Below are 11,134 nucleotides of genomic sequence, written 5' to 3'. Positions count from 1 at the left end.
GATGAGAGCATTTGTGTTCAAATTAATATAAAATATTGAGCTCTGTGGGATTTAAATATTTGGGATGTCACGTGAAGAGTATATATTTTGGCACAGTCAAGGCACACATTTCAGATGCAAATTTTGTTCGGTTCAACTTTCATCAAGCTCTATTGTATCAGTACTCTTCTTTATTTAAAAAGAAATTTCCTTTTTAGTGAAACAAATAATTGCAATAAAAAAGATTGTTCAAATATCTGTACATCTGTGATATATTTCATGTACACATGCCTGGTAAGAAAATATGAAAAAGCGGCGAATAGATGAGAAATTGTTTATTAATTTAGTCTTCCGAATAGCTTGTAGATCTATTAGCAAACAATGTGAACTTTGGTGTGAATTACACAGGTATTCCTAATCTTAACCGTGATATTTCATTAGTACAAAGTCTTTTGGACTGTTTTTGTAGGGTTGGAAAATTTTGAATCTTGCCACATTATTTTTACCATCTCATCTTTCAACCAGGCTAAGATAGTCAGCATATCATAGATATTTTTGTAAAAATGTAATAGATACAAACAATCATGCTCTAAAGATTATACATTTAAAATCAGTCCTTTTTGTATATTAAAATAAGTATTTGGCACATTGATAAATTTTAACTTATATAATTTTTTAACCTATTGTTCATCGGAATTGTATAGATAAATTAACGAGAGTTGAGGTAAAACAATACTTTACTTACACAGATACATTGTTTACAAATCACTGGGTGATATTTGTTTTCTGCGAGTGAGTTGTTCATGTACAGATATTAAGGATGTATGCATGTAGTTTTCGACTTTCACTAATTTACCTATATCTAAAATCAAATAAAATACAGTAACGAATATAACACAACACGATTTTAGTGACCAATACCTAAAATTAATGATTTGTGATAGCAAGGTTTTTTAATGTGCATGCTACACACTCAATACACTTCCGAATATGTACATGCTGTACATAATGTATGGACGAATACAATGATCCATTTATGTTTAAACTAAACGCTCAATATATTAAAATTTAAAATACCACAATTCAAATATTGTGATAAATATTGAGCATGTAGCACTGCCCTTAATGAATAGCGCATTTTTTGTAGTGCATTATAATTTCTGTGACCAAAAAGGATGGGAAAATAGATATTTAGGACAAGTCTATTATTGTATTTATATTATTTGTGTTTCTGTTAAACAAAAATATATTCTTGTTGAAATGGGCCGAGAATAAACTCTTCACACAAAACATATTTTTTAATTACTGTCTACCCTAACTTGTTAGCATAATATTATTATCACAGAACAAAATAAAAGCTATAAGAACAGCTTAAACACCCTAAAGCCATACACAGACGAGGGATAGTCCTTGGCCTACTTTTTAGGGTTCCGTACCTCAAAAGGAAAAACGGAACCCTTATAGGATCACTTTGTTGTCTGTCCGTCCGTCGTGTCTGTCAAGAAACCTATAGGGTACTTCCCGTTGACCTAGAATCATGTTTGGCGGATAGGTAGGTCTTCTATAAGACCTAGAACACAAGACCTAGTCAAGAGTACAGGAATAAATCTGAAAACCGTGGATTGGTGGTTACATCATTTAAAAAAAAATCTGTTTCAGTTTTCAAAGTAAAATAACTAACTATACCAAGTGGGGTATCATATGACCTTTCATATGATAACCCACTTTGTATAGTTATCTTTCTTTGGTTAGTTGGTATGTTGGTATGGTTTAGTTAAAAATCTGATTTAGAATGTATAAGTAAAGCCCTTGCTTTACTTATACATTCTAAAACTGATTTTTATTTATTTTTATGTATAATAGTTTTTGATTTAACGTGCAAAATGTTGGAAAAAATACCCGAGTACGGAACCCTCAGTGCGCGAGTCTGACTCGCACTTGGCCGGTTTATTTTATCCCTTGAAATAAAACCGACTTCAAAAACCACAAAGTAAAATTGAAAGTTTTTTATTACCTATTTCACAATTTTTAGTGGCCCCACTGTACTTATTACAAGCCAGGCATATTGCCCAGTTAAAACCCTACTGTTTACTAAGCTATTACACCGATCGCGAGCAATTTGCTCTTATCCATTGAGGAGTTCTGTTCTCCATCTCCGAAGATATTCATCAGATCTTCACCAAATTCATTTGGGACCACTTGCAAAGTATACTCTTTCAAACAAAAACAAAAAAAAACCAAATCGGTCCAGGAGTCTTAGAGTAATCGGGGAACATACATAAAAAAAGATCCCAACGAATTGAGAACCTCCTTTTTTTTTGAAGTCTGTTTGTTAAAAACTGCTTCAAATAACTCACTAGGGACTAAAAAGTCCCCCGAATAGCCGACGACATCGATGGACCGGGCGGCACAAAAGTATGGGCGAGTCCTCGAAACAACAGTGTTCATCATCAACTACACAGCGGATTTTAGTCCTATGGCCGTACGTCCGTGGCAACTTCTAGGCGGACAATTATTTAATTATTTTAATAGTGTTTCGGATTTTTGTCTCCACGGTCCACGCAAGTCCCTCATATGTGCAGGCCCTAAAATCTGTTCTCATATTGTTCTAGGATTTTTGCAATTTCGTGCCTACCCCTTGGGGCCTTGGGGCACCAATTTTGGAAGGATAGAACAATTTTTAGAATAATTTGGAACAAACAATTCAATTATGTAGTTAATTGACAGTAGATGGAGCAGGTGACGTATTTTAGCGACTGTTGTGTGCTAAATAAATAAATACATCCAGTGTTTAACAAAATATACTTGCAACCTAAAGGTACTTCATTCTAAGGAGAGGGTATTTAAAAAAATGCAATCATTACAGCGTTTATTTAATAGCCATTCACTCAAATTACATAAATTGGTTTTAGATAAGTAGGTACATAAAATCAGATTTACTTCAAATACTTATTGTAATTAACAATTTACAAATGTTAAATTCAATAAAATAAAGCACAATTTAATTAAGTACCTTTAAATTATTATAAAGTGTTTATTGTAATCAGTAATCACAGTGACTAATTCTGTTGTGCCTAATTACACAATCTCTAAATTGACAGGCCTTGAATCTAGTGCTACCCTTCTCCGCAAGGAGTCTAACAAAATGAAAGAGATGGTAATACATTTAGACAAGCAAGCTGATGCCTAAGTCTATGTTAAGACCTGCCACTTTACAGATTATGTACAACAGAATTAGTCTGATATAAAACCATACAATGATAGCCAACGGGTCAGCGCCGAAAACTACGCAACATGCTCAAGCATGATATTCGCACACCAACTTGTGTATTTTGATCTAGTCTATCGCGCAAATCGCTAAGTTGTAACTTCAGATTCGACTACTTGTTAATGAGGAGAGCTGCATGCCTGAGACTTCTTCATAATGTTTTCAGTGTGAAGTCAATCCGCACTGAGCCAGCATGGTAGACTATGGCCTCTAAACCCTTCTCATTCTAAGAGACCCGTTCTCAGTAGTGGGCTGGCGATGGGTTGTTCATGATAATGACGAAGTATATTTAGCGATAAGTTAAAATATCGTTGTCCAACAAGTTTGGGAGACTTGGTGTGCGCTTTATACTGATTCGTAAGTGCACATCTACGGCAGAAGCCGATAAAAGTTATAGCTCTTTAGAACCACCCGGCACCCGAACTGCACCGTCTCGCCTTATACGGTTAGTATTATTGGCGTCACTCAGAAAAGCCGGTATTATTTAAATATTTTTATCGAATTATTGGAATGTCCTCTCCAAAACCAACACAAAAAACACAAGTTTAATGTGTAAGGTTATCCGAGAGTTTTAATCTAAACAAACTAATGCCAAAATAAATAATTTAATTAGAGCGTGATTGCTATCACAACATCTAATTATTCAGTTCACAATCCAAATACCGAAAATATGCGATATCGCTCCGAATCTCAGAAGGAGACTGAACTAAAACCTTCAAAACACCCGTATTTATGCAAGTTCAATCTTGTCGGCCTCCTAGTAACAGATTGTATGACATCGAATGAGCGAAATATCGATTTTATCAAACTACCTGCATTAGATAAATTAATAATTTTATATTATTTTTGACAACTCAAATCAATTTTTAAAAATAACCTTACAGTATTCTTTATAACACGGACTTCTATGCTCATTTCTCACCGCACGAGGCGAGGTGGCGCTGGTCGGGTGCCGGGTGGCTATAGTGAGCTATGACCCTTAAACTAAACGGCTCGTCTAGTAAGCTCTTTCGCTGATGCCCGCTGTACTCGACCGTTTACGATCTTATCGCTCTGTCGGCGCTGACCCAATTATTTTTCAGTATAATCAACTGACAAAATAATGGCTAAGTACAAAATTACTTATTTGAATTTGGTGGGAAATGGAATATTTTAGTTGCACATCAGGTCCCTATAACATTTAAAAAATATATACTTATTATGTATAAAAAATGTAAGTAATTAAGTACCTATTGATAAAAATGTAAAGTACCTACACATGAAAAAAAAAACACTCAAGTTCATTCTTGAAAGGCGGCTACAGACTTAATTCTAATAATAGTTAATTTTCAAGCAATAAATAAAATAATATACTTAATCAGGTATAAAAAATCATGAAAATCATCTGAGAATATATTTTCTCGTATTTTGGGCAGTGATCAAAATAATTTATTTACAGTTATAGGCAGAACGACGCACTAGATGGGTCATTTGTAACAAAAATCGTGTTCAAAAGTTATAAAAATAAGTATGACAATTTGGATACTGGTACTTTTCACAATATTCCTTGCTTCCAAGGATAGCATTAGTTTTAGACCTGTAAATTTAGTTAAGCGAATGTAATATATAATACTGCTGTTACATCCTGACAATAACTTAAAATTTAAAAAAACCCCGACACAAAAACCTCTATAAGAAGACTAGAAAAGACCTGATAACATTCAAACGGCTGAACCGATTTTCTTCGATTATAGCTAAGTACACTCTCGATCAAGCCACCTTTCAAACAAAAAAAAAAAACTAAATTAAAATCGGCCCATTCGTTTAGGAGCTACGATGCCACAGACAGATACACACGTCAAACTTATAACACCTCTCTTTTTGGGTCGGGGGTTAAAATAAATAATCTAAATAACCCGTCTAGTACGTTGCACATGATAGAAGTTGTTGATATAGTATGTACGTACATACAAGCTATGATAGGGCTTAAATAGATCACAATAATACATATTATATTAGTCTATTTTTTAATCCCGGAGACAAAAATGACGTTTTGTATATTGTCTGTTTTACGACTCTTTAAGAGGGGTCTCTCCGTCACTCGCTTCATACAAACGTAGTTCCAATTTCATTTGAATATTAAGCAACCAAAGTCCATGAAATTTTGCAGACATATTCTAGAAACTAATATCTATGTCTGTGGTTTTCCAGATTTCTGTTGAAATATTCGGTTTCAAAGTTACGCGGTCTTAAAAGTTTACATACAAATCTTTGAGCCCCTGTAATTTTAAAACTACATATAAATAATCTGTGAAATTAAATAAATAAGTTGCGAATTCAAATAATATTTATGTGGTTTTATTTAGTGCAATATTTTTACAATGTTGTTGACTGTCATATTTAAACACAATTCTATTTTCTATTTATTCTTTTTATAAAGAACAAACTGCACAATAATACAACCATAGAGTTCTGTCAAGAGGTTGTATATCCTCACATCCACGGTACTTTTTAGAACTTGGACACATCTTGAACAAGTCCAATTCTTCGGCTTAGCATCTCAAGTCTTGGGCCAAATAACGGCTTCGTAAACATATCTGCCAGTTGCAGCTCCGTGGAAACCTGTTTGATATCAAGTTCTCCATTCTGTATACATTCTCGAATGAAAAAATGCTTCAGCTTAATATGCTTAGTTCTCCTATGGAACTCATAAGGTGGATTCTCGGATAGCTTAATAGCAGACTCATTGTCAACATAGATTGTGGGTTTTCCATTGAGTTCTGTTATATCAGTCAACTCTTCTAGGAGCTCTTTCAGCCATAAGGCTTCTCTCGCAGTCTCTGTTAAAGCTACAAGTTCTGCCTCAGTAGAAGAGATTGCTACCGTTGGCTGTTTCTGGCTTTTCCACATAATCGGGCCAGACAATAGGAAGACCATTCCGGTCGTCGAATGACCCGTTGCTGTGTCGCCACCGTGATCAGCGTCACTAAAACATATTAGCCTTTTCTCCCGGCTTTTTGTGAAGACAAGTCCTTTGTATAATGTACCCTTCAGGTACCTCAATATTCGCTTGACCTTCATTACATCAAGCTTGGTAGGTTTTTCAAGATTCCTTGATGCCACGCTTACAGCATAACTTATATCTGGTCGCGTAGCAACCATCAGATATGCTAAGGCTCCCACAGCTTGACGATATGGAAAAAATGACTCAGAGATCTCATCTTCCTCATAATTGTTGCCAACTTTTATTGCCGGCGTTGGAGCAGGTTTACAGTCACCCATTCCAAATTTGTCCAATATCTTTTTTGTATAAGACCTTTGATATAAGGTTATACTACCATCTTTGGTTTTGTTAATTTCAAGTCCAAGAAAATAGGAAGCAGGTTTTGTAGTTATTTTAAATCTACTTTTTAGTTCTTCAAAAAACTTTCTTCCAGCATTTTCATTAGTAGAAGCCACCAAACCGTCATCTACATAAAGTGCAATCAAAACTTGCTCACGTAAATAAAGACAAGGATCTTTTTTGCTTTGCTTGAATCCAGAATTTATAAGGTACTCAGATATACATGCATTCCAACAAAGAGGTGCTTGTTTGAGTCCATAGATGCTTCTTTTCAGCTTGCATACTTTTCTAGTGCCATCATTGAAGCCCTCTGGCTGCTTCATATAAATTTCCTCTTTCACAGTACCATTTAATTTTGGATTCAAGCAAACCACGCTCTGCTACCATGTGAAATTAAATAAATAAGTTGCGAATTCAAATAATATTTATGTGGTTTTATTTAGTGCAATATTTTTACAATGTTGTTGACTGTCATATTTAAACACAATTCTATTTTCTATTTATTCTTTTTATAAAGAACAAACTGCACAATAATACAACCATAGAGTTCTGTCAAGAGGTTGTATATCCTCACATAATCTAAAACATAATAATATATAATATAGAATAATCTAAAACACCACAGACACAGATATTAGTTTCTAGAATATGTCTGCAAAATTCCAAGGACTTTGGTTGCTTAATATTCAAATGAAATTGGAGCTACGTGAAACAGTGGGTTTAAATAAAAAGAGCAAATCAGTATAATCGCACTAATTTATTTTATCACTTCACTCAACACACTAATAATTACTTTCATATATTCGTTACTAATTATACAATTTACACTTATTTACACAAACCGGCAGTATTTCAGCTTATAATGCGTACGATACAATAATAATACTAAAAATGAGCTCGCATGGCTTTATATGGCGTTATCCCCACCGAAGGCATTCGGTAGTAGTGGCTGTCATGGCGGTATTTGGCTATGATTGGCTGTCATGGCGGTAATTGGCTATGATTGGCTGTCATGGCGGTAACTGGCTATGATTGGCTGTCATGGCAGTTAGCTCGGAGCGGCTGGTTTGAATGGCACGTTGCGACTGGCTGTGGCGGCGTGGCGTAACATTCGGCCGTCCTGAAACAACAAATTGCTCCCGCAATGGGAGAACTTTTGGTTAACTTTCTAGTAGGCAATAGCTTAATAAGATCTTCAGTTTAAAGTTATTCATTGAAACAGTTGGCACTGTTAGATATAGGTGTTGTGGCCTTAAGGAGCCTGCTCAGGCATGTACAAGCTTCGTAGCCTCAAAGCCCCTTAACAATTCAGGCTCTAGCAATGCCTACCAGCTTGATTATGAAAATCAACCAGAGTTTATTTTTTTCGTAATTCTTGTAGAAACTTGCCGCTAAATAACTCAATTCCTTTGTTACAATTAAACGAAAAATTAACCTTGTCAAAGTTACATTATCTAGTTAGCTTTATCCTATCGCTTGGTATCCTTAACCGTCCATATGCCTTGTTACGCATTACCTCCCCGGGCTTACTGATTTTACATCAATAGCAGCATGGCATCGTGACTTGGGTAAATATCAAATCATAGATTGCATATTCATTAGGAGCATTGTTAATAGTCCAAATAATATCAAGTAAGCAGTTTGTCCAATTATATTATTCATTCTCGCTAGGGCCTGTGGCACAACGCATTTAACATGGTCCAATTAGTACCTCGCTCGGCTTGACTAGGCAATTGGCTCGTGGTAGTATATCAAAATATACCTAACTGTTAATCAGTCGACACTCAGAAACTCTAAAATGTCTACTAGTAAAAGCATTCTTATGGTCACTTTATACATTTACTAGGGTGTCCAAATAAGGTGAATTATGTATAATATTTAAGTGTACTAATAGTTTCTATGAAACTGATCGTTTTTGGCCAATTTTTATAATAAGTAGGTGCGTTTGGAACCCTCGTAGCTTTAGTTTTAAGTTACGTAATTAATTATCACCACTATATCGTACAAAAACAATTTCGACCATCAAAAGTAGTACCTACTTTGAACAAATGATTTTGACTTGACTTTGACTTTTGACTTGACAATAACAAATTTTGAAAAGCATCCGTATAACCAAACTGAATTCTTCTGATAAATAAGCGATAGCCTTTCGCTGTCTTACAAAAGGGTCTTTGCAAAATGTGGTCAGTATGAACTCAATAAAATTCTAATCGTGTTAATAAAAGTTTGTGATACAAACTGCAATTTATCTAACTTTAAAACCAAGACGTAAACAAAGCAACATTGTTTAATTAATTAATTAATTACTATCGTTTTCAGTGGTAGTTACTATTTTCCATGTTTTACTTCATAGACATTTTTGAAAGAAAAACCGACAACAGACCGGCTTGTAGAAAGGAAATAAATAGCTACTTGTTGAGCTGTGAATGCTATTACCCTGACTTGAAAAGGAATCTCACTTAAATCCTTGCATGGAAATCTTTCAACGAGCAACGAGATGAAAGTACTACTATCGAAAGTAAAACTTAGCTACCCAAAGTAAAACTTGGCTAACGAAAGTAATACTCGGCTCCCGAAAGTAAAACTTGGCTCCCGGAAGTTAAACTTGGCTGCAGAAAGTAAGACTTGGCTACAGAAAGTAAGACTTGGCTACAGTCTTCACTTCGGTATCTACGTAATAGCGAAAGTAGCTCACGATTGAATTTAGGCAATACAAGATCATCAATCATAAAGGAAAAGTTTTCTATTCCATTCCTATTCCCTACTTTTTAAGATACATAACCAGGCAGGCATACTAACACAAACTGAACTCAAGATATTATGTAAAACGTCAGTCTAGTCGGCTTAGTGAAAATTCTTACGGTACGTCCGGTCCACCTGATGAACGGCACAAAGCTAAATCATATGGTTCAAATTAAAAATACCACTTGAACTTACTGCTTACATTATGATTGGACCGACAATCTAAAGGTAGAATGATGAAATTGACTCGATTGAAAGCTTGTCGGCAAAAGTACGTAATATGCTTGGTACCTACAAGCACTACTCTTTTCTAAAATAACAAAAGCATTATCACAACCATAAGGATGTCTAACTGGTAATGGTTATTATTACGTTTCCACCAAGTGCCCGATTCTGCCGACATTACACTACCTATTTGTATGTACTCATACACTGTGCCACTGGCTTGTATATTATACGAGACAGTCCAAGGCCGTGATTAAGATTTACTTACTGTGCTCACAATCATTCAAAGAATGTGATTTAAACTACAAGTTACAACACGTACGACTTCATGAACACTAACTTTTAGTAAAAATAAAAGAACAGTCATACCATACAACATAAACGCTTAACAGCGCTTAACACCCCAAAAAAGCAACGGTGCGGCGGCATGTAGATACCCACAGGCTGCAACCTTGCATCGTTACGCGCCACGATGAGGTGCTTCGCAGCGACGTGCTCGGCATCAGGCCACAGAGTAAGGCATCAGTGGTGACCATCGCAGGCAATGACGTTTGCACTTCACGAACTCACCAAAAATTCCGAGAAAAGAAAGATAAGCACAATATTATTGTTTGACTACAAGTAGCTCCCGGTTGATTCATAAAGTACGTCTGCCTCTATTATGAGGATCTATATTCATATTACATACCAATCCTATAACCACATGAAAATCAATTTCACAAGAAACCCAAAAGTCAACGTCATAAAATAATTCGATTTTACATTCGAATTGCGATCGCCATGCTTTATGCAAAACAAAGTTTGAGCACACTGAAAGTGTTTAGCAACCGATTCTGACGTAAATGATAATAATGTGCCAATAAAAATAATTTATAGGTACCCCACACGTACCCCCTGTTGTCTGTATGACTGCAGCGGGAATATCACCGACGACGCGAAAAATATAACCTTAACGCTTTATAGTACCTTACACTGACTGACCCTTGTACAAATAAAAACACTAATAGCGTCAAAGCTTATTTCTTCAAAACTACTGGCTGAGATTCGCGGGTAGTCTGAGAACTATTATAACCATCCGATATACTAGATTTTTTTTAAAATTAATTGTTACAAAAGTAAGGATTAGGCGTTTAATCAGTATGTATTTGTGTCAGTTCGTAACCACTCAACAACTTTAACAGATTATGATAAATGATACGTCATTCGTCTTGATGGCGTGTGTGTCAATGGGTACATAAAATTCTTAAAACAATCAATGTGGTGGATTTTATACGCTTTAATGTAAGAGCTGAAAAATATGCAGCGCAAACTGCAGTAGGGAGATTTTTTTAACTTATTGAATTACTTGTTAACTTATTCGTACCGGTAGCACTTTTATGGTCATTATTTCCGCATAGCAAATAGGTCTGGAAGGCACTAACACACTAAGTATGTTTTCTAGAATTAAACTGCAAATTCAAATTGCGGATATCTCGGCGAGATGCAACGTGATAAGTGGATGGTTGAGCGGGCTTTTACCTAGTTCGATAAAAAGTTGACTAAATCGATTGGTTGCAATTTTAGCATTAGTATTTACCGCCTTTATTTCATCAGTTACA

This window comes from Maniola jurtina, chromosome 11 (genome assembly GCF_905333055.1).
Source record: "Maniola jurtina chromosome 11, ilManJurt1.1, whole genome shotgun sequence".
NCBI lineage: Eukaryota > Metazoa > Arthropoda > Insecta > Lepidoptera > Nymphalidae > Maniola > Maniola jurtina.
This window is presented reverse-complemented; position numbering follows the sequence as displayed.